This window comes from Nelumbo lutea, chromosome 3 (genome assembly GCF_056320005.1).
Source record: "Nelumbo lutea isolate HS-2025 chromosome 3, American lotus-T2T, whole genome shotgun sequence".
Classification (NCBI taxonomy): Eukaryota; Viridiplantae; Streptophyta; class Magnoliopsida; order Proteales; family Nelumbonaceae; genus Nelumbo; species Nelumbo lutea.
This window is the reverse complement of record NC_142686.1, coordinates 42,396,593-42,407,858: the sequence shown is the minus strand read 5'-3', so window position 1 is coordinate 42,407,858 and position 11,266 is coordinate 42,396,593. Positions and strand designations below refer to the sequence as shown.

Below are 11,266 nucleotides of genomic sequence, written 5' to 3'. Positions count from 1 at the left end.
TCCCATGGGAACCTGTCTTTGTTGTGGATCAAGGATGGAAGGTAACTTTTATCCCAAACAGGGGTTGTAGGCAGAAATGAGGATGGGGATTATAGTCCCCGCCCCGTTGCCATTCCCAATATAATAGTTGAACATTATACTGTAGTGTTTTCAACCTGTCATTGACCTAGCAAGGATTGCGGGTCCGATTCTGTTAAAACCCATCAGTCAGTCAAAAACCTTTGACTACCCCTATTCATGGGCCAGGTAGCCCGATGGCCAAGCTCGCACCCCAGCCGGGCTTGGTCATGTAATTAGGCCCGCGGGCCTGACCTTGGGCCTAACACAATAAGCCCGACTGTGTTACGAGCCGGGCTCGAGATTTGTCAAAAAAGCCCGGTCTGACCCGACTCAACAATATATATTTTGTAAAATACATAATATGTATTTTATATATTATATAAAATATATAAATAATATAATATTTATTGAAATATATATATATATATATATTTATAATTTAATATATACATTTTTTTTATTTTTTTCTTTATAATTTCTCTCTCTCTCTCTCTCTCTCTCTCTCTCTCTCTCTCTATATATATATATATATATATATATATATATATATATATATATTCAGCTACTTCAGCAGTAGTAACAACATGGGATACATTTCGGGCTCGGGCCAAGGCCCGGGCTTTGGGATTTTTATGAGGGCCGGGCTCGGGCTCGGGCCTTAGAAAAATCTGTTAATACAGAGTGAAAGCCCATCCCGGCCCATGAACAGGTCTACCTTTGACATGGTAAAAAACCGTCCAACCTGGGTGATTCAACCGTCAGCCTGTTCGACTTGGTCATTAGGTTGTGGGTTGCACACTAAATGCATACAAACTTTCGGAGGCCATAACTTTGCCCTACTATTTTTGCAAAAAAAAAAACATTTTTTGATCTCAAGTTACAATTTGTAATATTTTTTTATAAATAAAAAATAAAAACTGAATTAAAAACATAGATTATATATAAAATAATACATATATTATATGTGAAACATAATTATACATTACTGATAAAGAAAATATGTATTTATACACATATACATAAGTCAATTTTTAAAACACTGCTAATCTGCTACCCTGCAATGATGGATGATATCCAGCAAACATCTTTAGGCCCTTGAGCAAAGACTTAGCTTTGGGCTCACAACCAGCCAATTCGGCCTATTAACACAGATTATATCCCAGACTAACAGCAAACTTGGCGTAATATTTCATCAAGTCATCCAATCTCATTTCTGTCACCCAGATAGTTGCTACTTGCTGGTCATTTTTAGGGTAAATTGCAAGGACCTTGTACTTAAATTTTCTGATACTTAAGCTGTGTTTGGTTGTAGTGCAATTTTATTTGCACCAGTACAAATGCATGTGAGTGCAAATGTAAAAAATATAAATTCTCATTTAATTTTGTTTTATTCTGCTTCATGTCTTTATTTACTTCATTTGTACTGCAATCAAACAAAATAAGCTAAAATTTGAAACAAAACAGGTCAGAACATACACTCAAATCATTTGCACTGCCATAATTTTGCATCAGCACAAATTTATTTGTGTTGCAACCAAATACAGCCTTAACTACAAGGTAGTTAAAGTTGCCTTGTGCATTGTTAGGCATTTCTAATGCCCTTTCTTGCTTTATATGATCATTTAGCTTTTTACCTATTTAATATATTACCAAGAAAGAAATTTACAAATAATCATCATCTTCTAACCAAATATCTGAACCAGTGAACTACCTCAAATCAATAAATCAACCTTGCAAATCCAAGTATATGTACAGTAGTTTATGGTATACATTTTTATTAAAAAAAATATTGATTGGATTTACTTCAGCAGCAATATTGGACCTAATTCATGATGAGAAATAGGTTCAATTTGAAAAGCTTCTTTTTGACTCCCAACATCGGAGGCAACAAATCTTAGGAAATAAATTAATTTAAACTTTAGTGAATGATCAAATTAATTTAAACTTTAGTGATTGATCAAATTCCCACCCCATGAAAATGACAATTCGTTTGAGTTGGAGGGTGGGAACAATGGATTTAAAAGTGGAAAATCATTCCGGAATTACCAGTTTTTTATTTAGTACATCTGGAAAAGTATATAAACCAAACAGTTTGAGCCCAGTCCAGGTAGTGGAAAAGGCTGGGCTGACGGTCTTGGAATATATAAAGCTACTAAAGCCATTAATGTAGAAGGATGGGCCTGGGTGAAATGGGTAGACTCGGGCAGAGATACTATTCTATTAAACTTGATTGCTCTTGTGCTTTTGGCTGCATACAAAGGAAGGAAGTATGAGCGGGAGGATGTGCGTACGTAGATCGCTGACTGTGTGGAGAAAGTTACTCTAGTTCAGTTGTAATGGGTTTACGGTGACCGATTCTGACGGGAAGTTGGTTTTTAGGGTCGACAATTATATGGATGGTCATAGGGAAGAGATCCTCCTCATGGACGGCTCAGGCAACCCCCTGCCTCACCATGCGTCGCAACTCGCAAGGTCTCTCTGTCTCTCTCTGAATTCTTAATTTTTTTTCATGAATCTTCTGAGCTTTAATTCGAGTGTGCTAGGTCATGTGTTTATAGGATCTTCTTCACCCAACACCAGATTTGTTTACGTGATTGAAGACTCCTACTGCCAAAGATAGTGCCAAGTGCTCGATGAGTCGAACAAGGTGATGGCAGAGATTAAAGAGAAAGGAAGCCATGTCCCAAGGAGGAAGAGGAGGAATCTCCTTCTGTGTGTGTTTTTCTTTTGATCGTACGATCCGGTTTCAATCCTGTCTTGCAATGTTCCTCATTTTAATTGTTGACCAAATGTTTTCCTGATTCCTTTTCATTTACCAGACACCTAGAAACCGCCAGTTGAAGAGGGAGAGAGTGAGAGTGACGGGCAAGGGCAAAGTTCGGCGAGTCTCGAGCCGAAAGTAGAATGGAACGATGGAGAAGCTAACGGCGGGTAGAGAGTGAGTAAGAAAAGTTTGTAGGGAATCCCGAGTCTCGATCATAACCACTACCTACATTCCACGAAATTGTGCACCACAAATAGGAGCTAATGAACTGACCTGCGATCCCATAGAAAGACATCACGATTCCCTGTGGAAAAAAAATGATTTGCTGAGACGGAAATAAGGATATCAGATTCCTACCAAGATAACTGAAAGTTCCAACCGATAAGAACCCTAGTGAACCTAAAAAAAGGATAAAGGCCCAGAAGAAATTACTTGTTTTTCGAGACCCCGTTATAAGTTCTATCCATATACGTTATCGCCAGTTCATACTAGATCTAGTTGCATTTTATTGGAATTGAAGGAATAACCCAAATGAATTTGACTTGACTTTTTTTTGTTCCCCAAGTAACTCTCATCAACTAGTCCTATAATGATGTGAACGGTTAGGAGTATTTCATCCAATTGGTTAGATATAAAAAAAATAACATCCCCCTCATATGATCCCACTATGGATATCTACATACATATAGATACATTGACTTTCCATTGCAAACATCTGCTGATCTATTTTAAAATAGCTATAATGCATTTACCCATATATCATGTTTCGGCATGCATACCAGCTTTTTTTCATTTGTGTGTGTAGAAAACCACTTGTTGTACCATAAACTACTAAATAGATGTCTGTATTATGATCCAAGTCCCAGTCTTGAAAAAAAAAAAAAAAAGGATGAAATTTGATCCCATCGGATCTAGACAATCTTGTTTTTTTGAACATGAAGAAATAAAAAAGCCATTGCAATTGCCGGAAATAATAGGCCCACTAAAAGCACAAAAATAGAGGGTAAGTTGAAAGTTGTCATAGAATGGGTACCTCGATTTACTAGTACCTGTTATGAAGATATCTTACGATAAGTATATCTATTAAAATATATAACAAGTGCAAGGAATGTAGAACTAAATAAATGTACCTATTCCCCTCTCAAAGGAGATGATTATTCTTTTTATCAAACATATGCCGATCCAATCACGATCTTATAATAAGAACAAGAGATCTTTTTCGATCAATCCCTTTGCTCCTCATTCTTCGAGAATCAGAAACATCCTTTTCGAGTTTGAATTTCTTCATTTGGAATATGGGTTTTTCTATTTATTTATTTATTTTCTCTCTCTCTCTCTCTCTCTTTTATTCCCTTTCATCATTCTTTAAGTCCCATAGGTTTGATCCTGTAGAATCTGACCCATTTTCTCATCGAGCGAAGCATGGTTAGAGCACTTATGTGTCTTGAGCTTATAGTGAATGCGATTAATATAAATTTCGTAACATTTTCTGATTTTTTTTGATAGTCGTCAATTAAAAGGAGACATTTTCTCGATTTTTGTTATAGCTATTGCAGCCGCTGAAGCAGCTATTGGGCCAACAATTGTTTCGTAGCAGAAAATCAACTTGTATCAATCAATCGAATTTGTTGAATAAATAGTAGTAATAAAATAAAAACAAAATATTAAATATAAAATAAATATTATAAAATTATAAATAGAAATAGTAGTAATCATATAAATAAAGAATAGAAATATAATAAATCACCAATTCGAATTAGCATGTATGACACGTATAACCATTTTTGCTAAAACATAATAAAACCAAGTATCTTGGCCCTCTCTCATAAACAGATCCAGAAGTAGATTAATTAAAAAATTTCTGATAAATCATTGATTCGTCTGGTATCTACAATACATGATTCATTTATTATATTACTTTATTAGATCGAAATTTTATGATGTTCGCAAAAACTTAAAGATCCAATGTGACATTTAGTAAAGATTTATGATGTACTCAATGTGTATGAGCCTGCCCCATAAATGTATTAAAAATGATAGTAAATTGTTTCTGCTCCAAGAACAAAGGACTGTGTAGGTTGTAAGCGGATAAGAATATTTGTCCATCTATAATGGGAATTACATTAGTAGGAATATAAGCCGAAACATCACCCGATTGAGTCTCAACTATTGGTAAAGCAGTCATACTTCCTTCACCTAATCGAGAACTTAATTTAGTGGCTCTTTCCAAAAGGTGTGAATCCAAATAAAAAACATCTCCGGATAAGCTTCGGGCGGTCTTCGTAATAGAAGAGACATTTGGCGATAAGTTTGTGCTTGTTTGGAGGGATCATCATAAATGAATGAAGTATGTTGTTCACGGTACATAAAATATTCAACCAAAGCCGCTCCTAAGGAGCAAGGTATTGTAAGTAGCAGGTGAGTCTGCCGTTTCGGCTACTACAATAGTGTATTCTATCGCTCCCTTTTCCTAGAAAGTAGTAACTACCTGAGCCACAGAAGAGACCAATAGCTACAAGCACATATTACATTTTGCCCTTTTTGATTGAGAATAGTATCTGTGGCTATTGCAATTTTACCGGTCTGTCTGTCCCCAATAATTAATTATCGCTGACCGCGTCGTATAGGGATCATCGAATCAATAAATAACAAAGAATATTTGATGAAAGAACGAGAAATCCTTTCAATTCTCTTCGCGCACATTAAGCAAGTACATGAATCAAAACACGCGTAGGCTAACGATGCGAGTATGGACTCTGCCCTGATAAAAGCCGAACCCTCAATTGATACGTTGCTTATAGTGATGTGACTTTGGGCTTTGTCAAAATTTGAATAGGCCCAGCCCGAAGTAGTGTAACATGTTAATTCAGACCAACCCGGATTGTCAAATCAGATTTCCCGTCCACTAGTTTCTACCTGCACTCTATCTGCCTTGAATTGAGATTTGCTCTTCACAGCCAATCGTACGATGTATTGAAAATATTTTCTCATAAATAATAAATATAAGTATGGAGAGGTTGATGAGAATTCAGCTTCAATCAGGGCAAAGTCCGTTCAAACAGCCTTACTAAGAGGTTGATGAGAATTCAGATTTGCTCTCCATATTTATATGTTTTACTTTATGAGGAGATATTCTCAATGCAAGGTTAAAAAAAAGGGCATAGGTTTTCCTGATGGAAGCCAATCTTGATTGCCGATGTACAGCTGAGACATGCTAAGAGGTTGGTATAAAGAATGATCATCGGACTTTGAGAAAGTGAGTAAGAAATCTGTCCACGTGAGAAGAAGGAAACCAAACAGCAGACGAGAGCTACACTACGTTGATTGCATGGACTTATATGGGCCCAAGTTCTTGCCTGTAATTGTTTTATTTTCTTTCAATCTTACGGAAAAAAGGCTTTTACAAAAAAAAAAAAAAAACTTAAAAAATGGAGAATTAAGGATCCAAAAAGAGCTTGCACTGAAAGAAATAATGACTAAAAGCATATACTACGATTGAGAAACAGATTAACAGAACTATTGTAGCTGACAGCATAATTTAGGGCCCAGAGTCAGATTTCATAGACACGTACTATAACTTTAATCCAACAAGAATTTGGTCTGATTCCCATTACCTTTATTAGATCGATTTTTTATATATATATAATAGAAGGAATTGCTGTTTGATTTTTTTAGCTTGATAAAAGAAAGCAATGAACCGGTTGCTAATGGTATTTGATTTGTCCAAAATATGATCAGTTCTCATTCCGACAAAATCGTCATCAAAATAAGTATGATTCAAAATCTGTAAAAAAACACTTAAACTGAAATTTCCACTTATTTGAGAATATTGCATAATAAAGTTTTGTTCAAAAATAATACTCTAAATATATACTTTGATATAAATTAAAATACTGCAGAATTTTGACAGAAATAGACAAATATAGATATGATATTCAGTTTAATTAACCGTTGGGTGCAGTTTATCAGTTGAATCTCATTTTCATTAATTCATTTTTTTGGGTAAAAAGGAAGAACAGGCCACACGAACAGGCCACACAACGTTGGCACCTTTCCCCAAATATCTCCAAAAACAAATAAAACTAAACATCTAATATACATGGGAAAATTGAATATTTGAACTTCTACAAATTATATAGCTCTCTCTTCAATGATGTCTCTAATGCATCAAGAGGGTTAGTTGAGACAGTTGATGACAACTTTTGAATCAACTTCGATAATGATATTCTTGGAAATAAGGTTCAGTTTGGACAGAATTAAACACAATATATATACGTTACAAATATATACATAATAATACAAAATACAAGATTTTTTACTCATTACATTTGTATTTGTACTCTTTCCAAACTTGAGCATTACGCTTAGGGCAGCCAGGGGGATATAGAGGAGCCATGGCCCCTCTTATGGTCTAGAAATCTACAATCTTCTATGTATATTTTATCCTTTCCCCCACTCCCGACCCCAATGTTGCCCCCCATAATGGCCATCCATATTTACTCTCTCTTCCCCCAATCCACTTAGGTTTTGGCTCCTCTCATAAAAAATTTCTAGCTCTGTCTCTGCTAAGGCTCAGTTTGGAAAGGGTACAAATACAAATATGTACATTGCAAACACATACAAAATATAATGTTTTGCATTATACATATTTGTATTTACACTCCATCCAAACTGAACCTAAAGCTTGGTTTGGAAAGAATACAAATACAAATATGCACATTGCAAATACATACAAAATAATTCAAAATACATAGTTTTGCACACTACATATTTGTATTTGTACCCCTTCCAAACTTAGCCTAAGGTGCATTATGGGAAGAGTATACACACATATGTATAGTGCAAAATCTTGAATGTATTTCTAAACCTTGTATTTACACTATACATATTTATATCTACACTTTTCCCAAATTGAGCCTAAAGAAGGTGGCAATATGGTGGACTTTGAGAGCAATCCAAGCTTCAGCAACATTGATGGATTGGACGATATACCCAGGGGTCCATTAAAGAATAGAGAACCTTCCCCATGCAATCATGGGCACATTGACCATTAGTCATATGACATGCATCAAAATTAATTTTGACATTGTTACTATTTGGAGGTAGACCTGTTCATGGGTTGGGCCGGGCTTTGCCTCTTTATAAATAGAAAATGACCATGTCTGAACCCGAGCCTAGCCCTACCATTAGGCCTAGATCTTGAGTTTGATCACAGCCCTATATAAAACTTGAAACCAAGGTCTGAGTCCAAAGACCGATTTTGATAGGTATTTTATAATATATTAATTATATATTATTCATGGGCACATTGACCATTAATCATATGACATGCATTAAAATTAATTTTCACATTGTTACTATTTGGAGGTAGACTTGTTCACGGGTTGGGCCAGGCTTTGCCTCTTTATAAATAGAAAATGACCATGCCTGAACCCGAGCCTAGCCCTACCATCAGGCCTAGATCTTGAGTTTGATCACAGCCCTATATAAAGCTTGAAACTAAGGTCTGAGTCCAAAGGCCGATTTTGATAGGTATTTTATAATATATTAATTATATATTATTAATAGTATATTATATATTATAATATATAATAAAATTTTCACTATTAATTTTATTATTATATAATATATATTATATTTTATTATGTATAGTATCATTGGGTTAGGCTTGGGCTCGGGTTAGACTTATTTAGGAAATCTTGAGCCCGTCCCTAAAAATAGTTGGGCCCTATGTTTAGAGCCTGATCTCGAGCCTACAGGCTTAAAGCTTTGTCCAAACTCAATTTAAAACATGCTGGACCAAGACAACCCATCAAGCTACCCAGCCCATGAACAGGTCTATTAAGAGGCCTCCATTTAACTAGAGTATATATTGGTATGCCTTATTTGTATTCTCTCTAGGGTTGACTTCCAACTCAGCAATTGATTTGAATTCCACAACAACACTTGGAACTTCCAAATTCTCCATAAGACATTGACCAATTTTTACTTTTGGAAAAGTACGGATAGAGTATTAACTAGAGTATATATTGGTATGCCTTATTTGTATTCTCTCTAGGGTTGACTTCCAACTCAGCAATTGATTTGAATTCCACAACAACACTTGGAACTTCCAAATTCTCCATAAGACATTGACCAATTTTTACTTTTGGAAAAGTACGGATAGACCCATTGTAGATTTTTGAATTCCACTATAGACCTATTAACATTCCAAATGTCATATATTCCCACTCTATACACGAATGGCCGCTTGTGAATTGACATCAATTCTAAGCTGGCACCTACCCCAACTGTACAATGGGCCTAAAAATTCTAACCCTGAGCTGAACTGTCATTCTCCCTTTTACTTTATATCTTCATAGTTAGTTATCTTACTTTCCTCAATCCTATATACCACCAGTCCACCACTGGTTGATCAATCACCTCAAGGACCTTGGGCATGGGGATTTAGGATCATCCAAGTTTGTTTTATTATATCAGAATTTAGGAAAACGTCATCCAAATTCTAGATCCCCACAAGAAGCACAGTATGGATTCATATTCCTTCCTTTATAATAAGGAAATTCTTGGTCAGAAGTTTTTTCAGAAAAGTAAACAAAAATTTAGTAAGTATTACTATCAATCCGTTCTCTTTTTCTTTGTTCAAAATTATGATCCGTTCTCTTTTTCTTAATCCGACAAAATCGCCTTCAAAGTAAGTATTACTATCAAAATCTGTAAAAGATCATTAAAACTGAAACTTCCACTTATTTGAAAATATTATAAAATAGATAAAGTTTTGTTAAAAAGTAGTACTCTAAGAATAAATATATACTTTGATATAAATTATAATATTGTTTAATTAATTTGGGCAGAAATAATAAATACATAAATATTGGTATGATATTCGATTTAATTAACAATTGGGTGTAGTTTACCGGTTGCTTCTCATTCTCATTAAGTCATTAATGTTTTTTTTTTTTTTGTTTTTTGGTAGAAAGGAAGAACAGGCTAGGAGTGTTAGAAATGCCTCTCAATCAATTGATGACAATCCTTTTCCTTGCATTATGATATTCGTAATACTAAAGAAGGTGGTAATATGGTGGGTTTTGAAAGCAGTTTAAGCTTCAGCAACATTAATTGATGGAGAGATACCATGAAGTCTATTAAAGAATAGGGAAAATTTCCGATCAGTATATATCCTGTAATTTGGCTCGAGTGACAATTTAGTAACCAAATTTTAAAATGCTACAATCCAGTACTTGAATTTTTAAAATGCGACAGTCCAGCACTTGTCGTTAACCGTGCGTTAATCCACCATTAAATGACATTTGAAAAGTCAAAAATTCCCTAAGAATGTCATATAATTCTCTTTATCAACCATTCAAACATTGACAATAAAATGAACAGATCTAAATTCTAGACTCTTCTAAACAGTCACCAATTTTTTTGATTAGAAGAGGCTAGGATTTGGGACTGTTCAGTTTTTTGTCAACTTTTGGATGATTGATAAAGAGAATTAAATGGCATTCCAAGGGCAATTTTGACTTTTCAGATGCCACTTAACGGCTGATTAACGGATTGGTTAACAATAGATACTGGGTTGTCACATTTTGAAAGTTTGGATATTGAATTGTCACATTTTGGAAGTTCCGGTACTGGATTGTTGCATTTTAAAGTTCGGATACTAAATTATCACTCGAACCAAAGTACAGAATACTGATTGGAAAATTTCCCTAAAGAATAAAGAACCTTCTCATACATTCACGAGAAGCTAAGTGACCAGGTTTCAAATTTTACCTAAACCTGGAAATATGTGCGGCACATCTTACCTAAACCTGGTAAGATGTGGAAGTTCCTGCCCACCACTCTCTACCCGCTGTGAATTGCAGCCACACATATCTCCATCCTGTATTGTGAGATGTACGGCACTGCGGCTGCAGTGTAGGGTGCGGGTAGAAAGTGTAAGTAGGAAATCTGGGTTCTTGGGACTATATATGCTGCACTTATTGATATACCTTATTGGTATTGCTTTTAAGGTTGATTTAATTTCCAATTCAGCAACTGATTTGAATTTCATAACATCACTTCTAGCTTTCTCAACAATCAAGAGCGAAGGAAAAGAACTGTTAGAAAAATTTATTATTTTTATTTTCCAAAGCCTGCAAATATAAGATATTGACCAAATTTACTTTCGTATCTTAACAGTTATTTATTTTACTTTTCTCAATTTAGGGTCATCCAAATTTGTTTAAGCTACATCAGAGCATACGAAAATGTGATCCAAATTCTTGCTCCCTACAAAAAACACAGTCTGGATCACTATTCATTCTTCTTCTAGTAAGGAAATCATTAATCGGAAGCCTTTTTTTTTTTTTTTTTTTTGACAATAGCAAGAAGTAGAAAATGTTAGTTTATTAATTTTACCTAAAATACTCGCGCCTTGTAAAGGTTTCCCTATAT

The 11,266-nt window shown here is 34.9% G+C and overlaps 1 pseudogene; it reads left to right on the top strand.

The window, feature by feature from the left end:
- The first annotated feature begins 2,341 nt into the window (after positions 1-2,341).
- On the top strand, positions 2,342-2,873 carry LOC148864520 (protein LURP-one-related 8 pseudogene; annotated as a pseudogene).
- Positions 2,874-11,266: the final 8,393 nt, after the last annotated feature.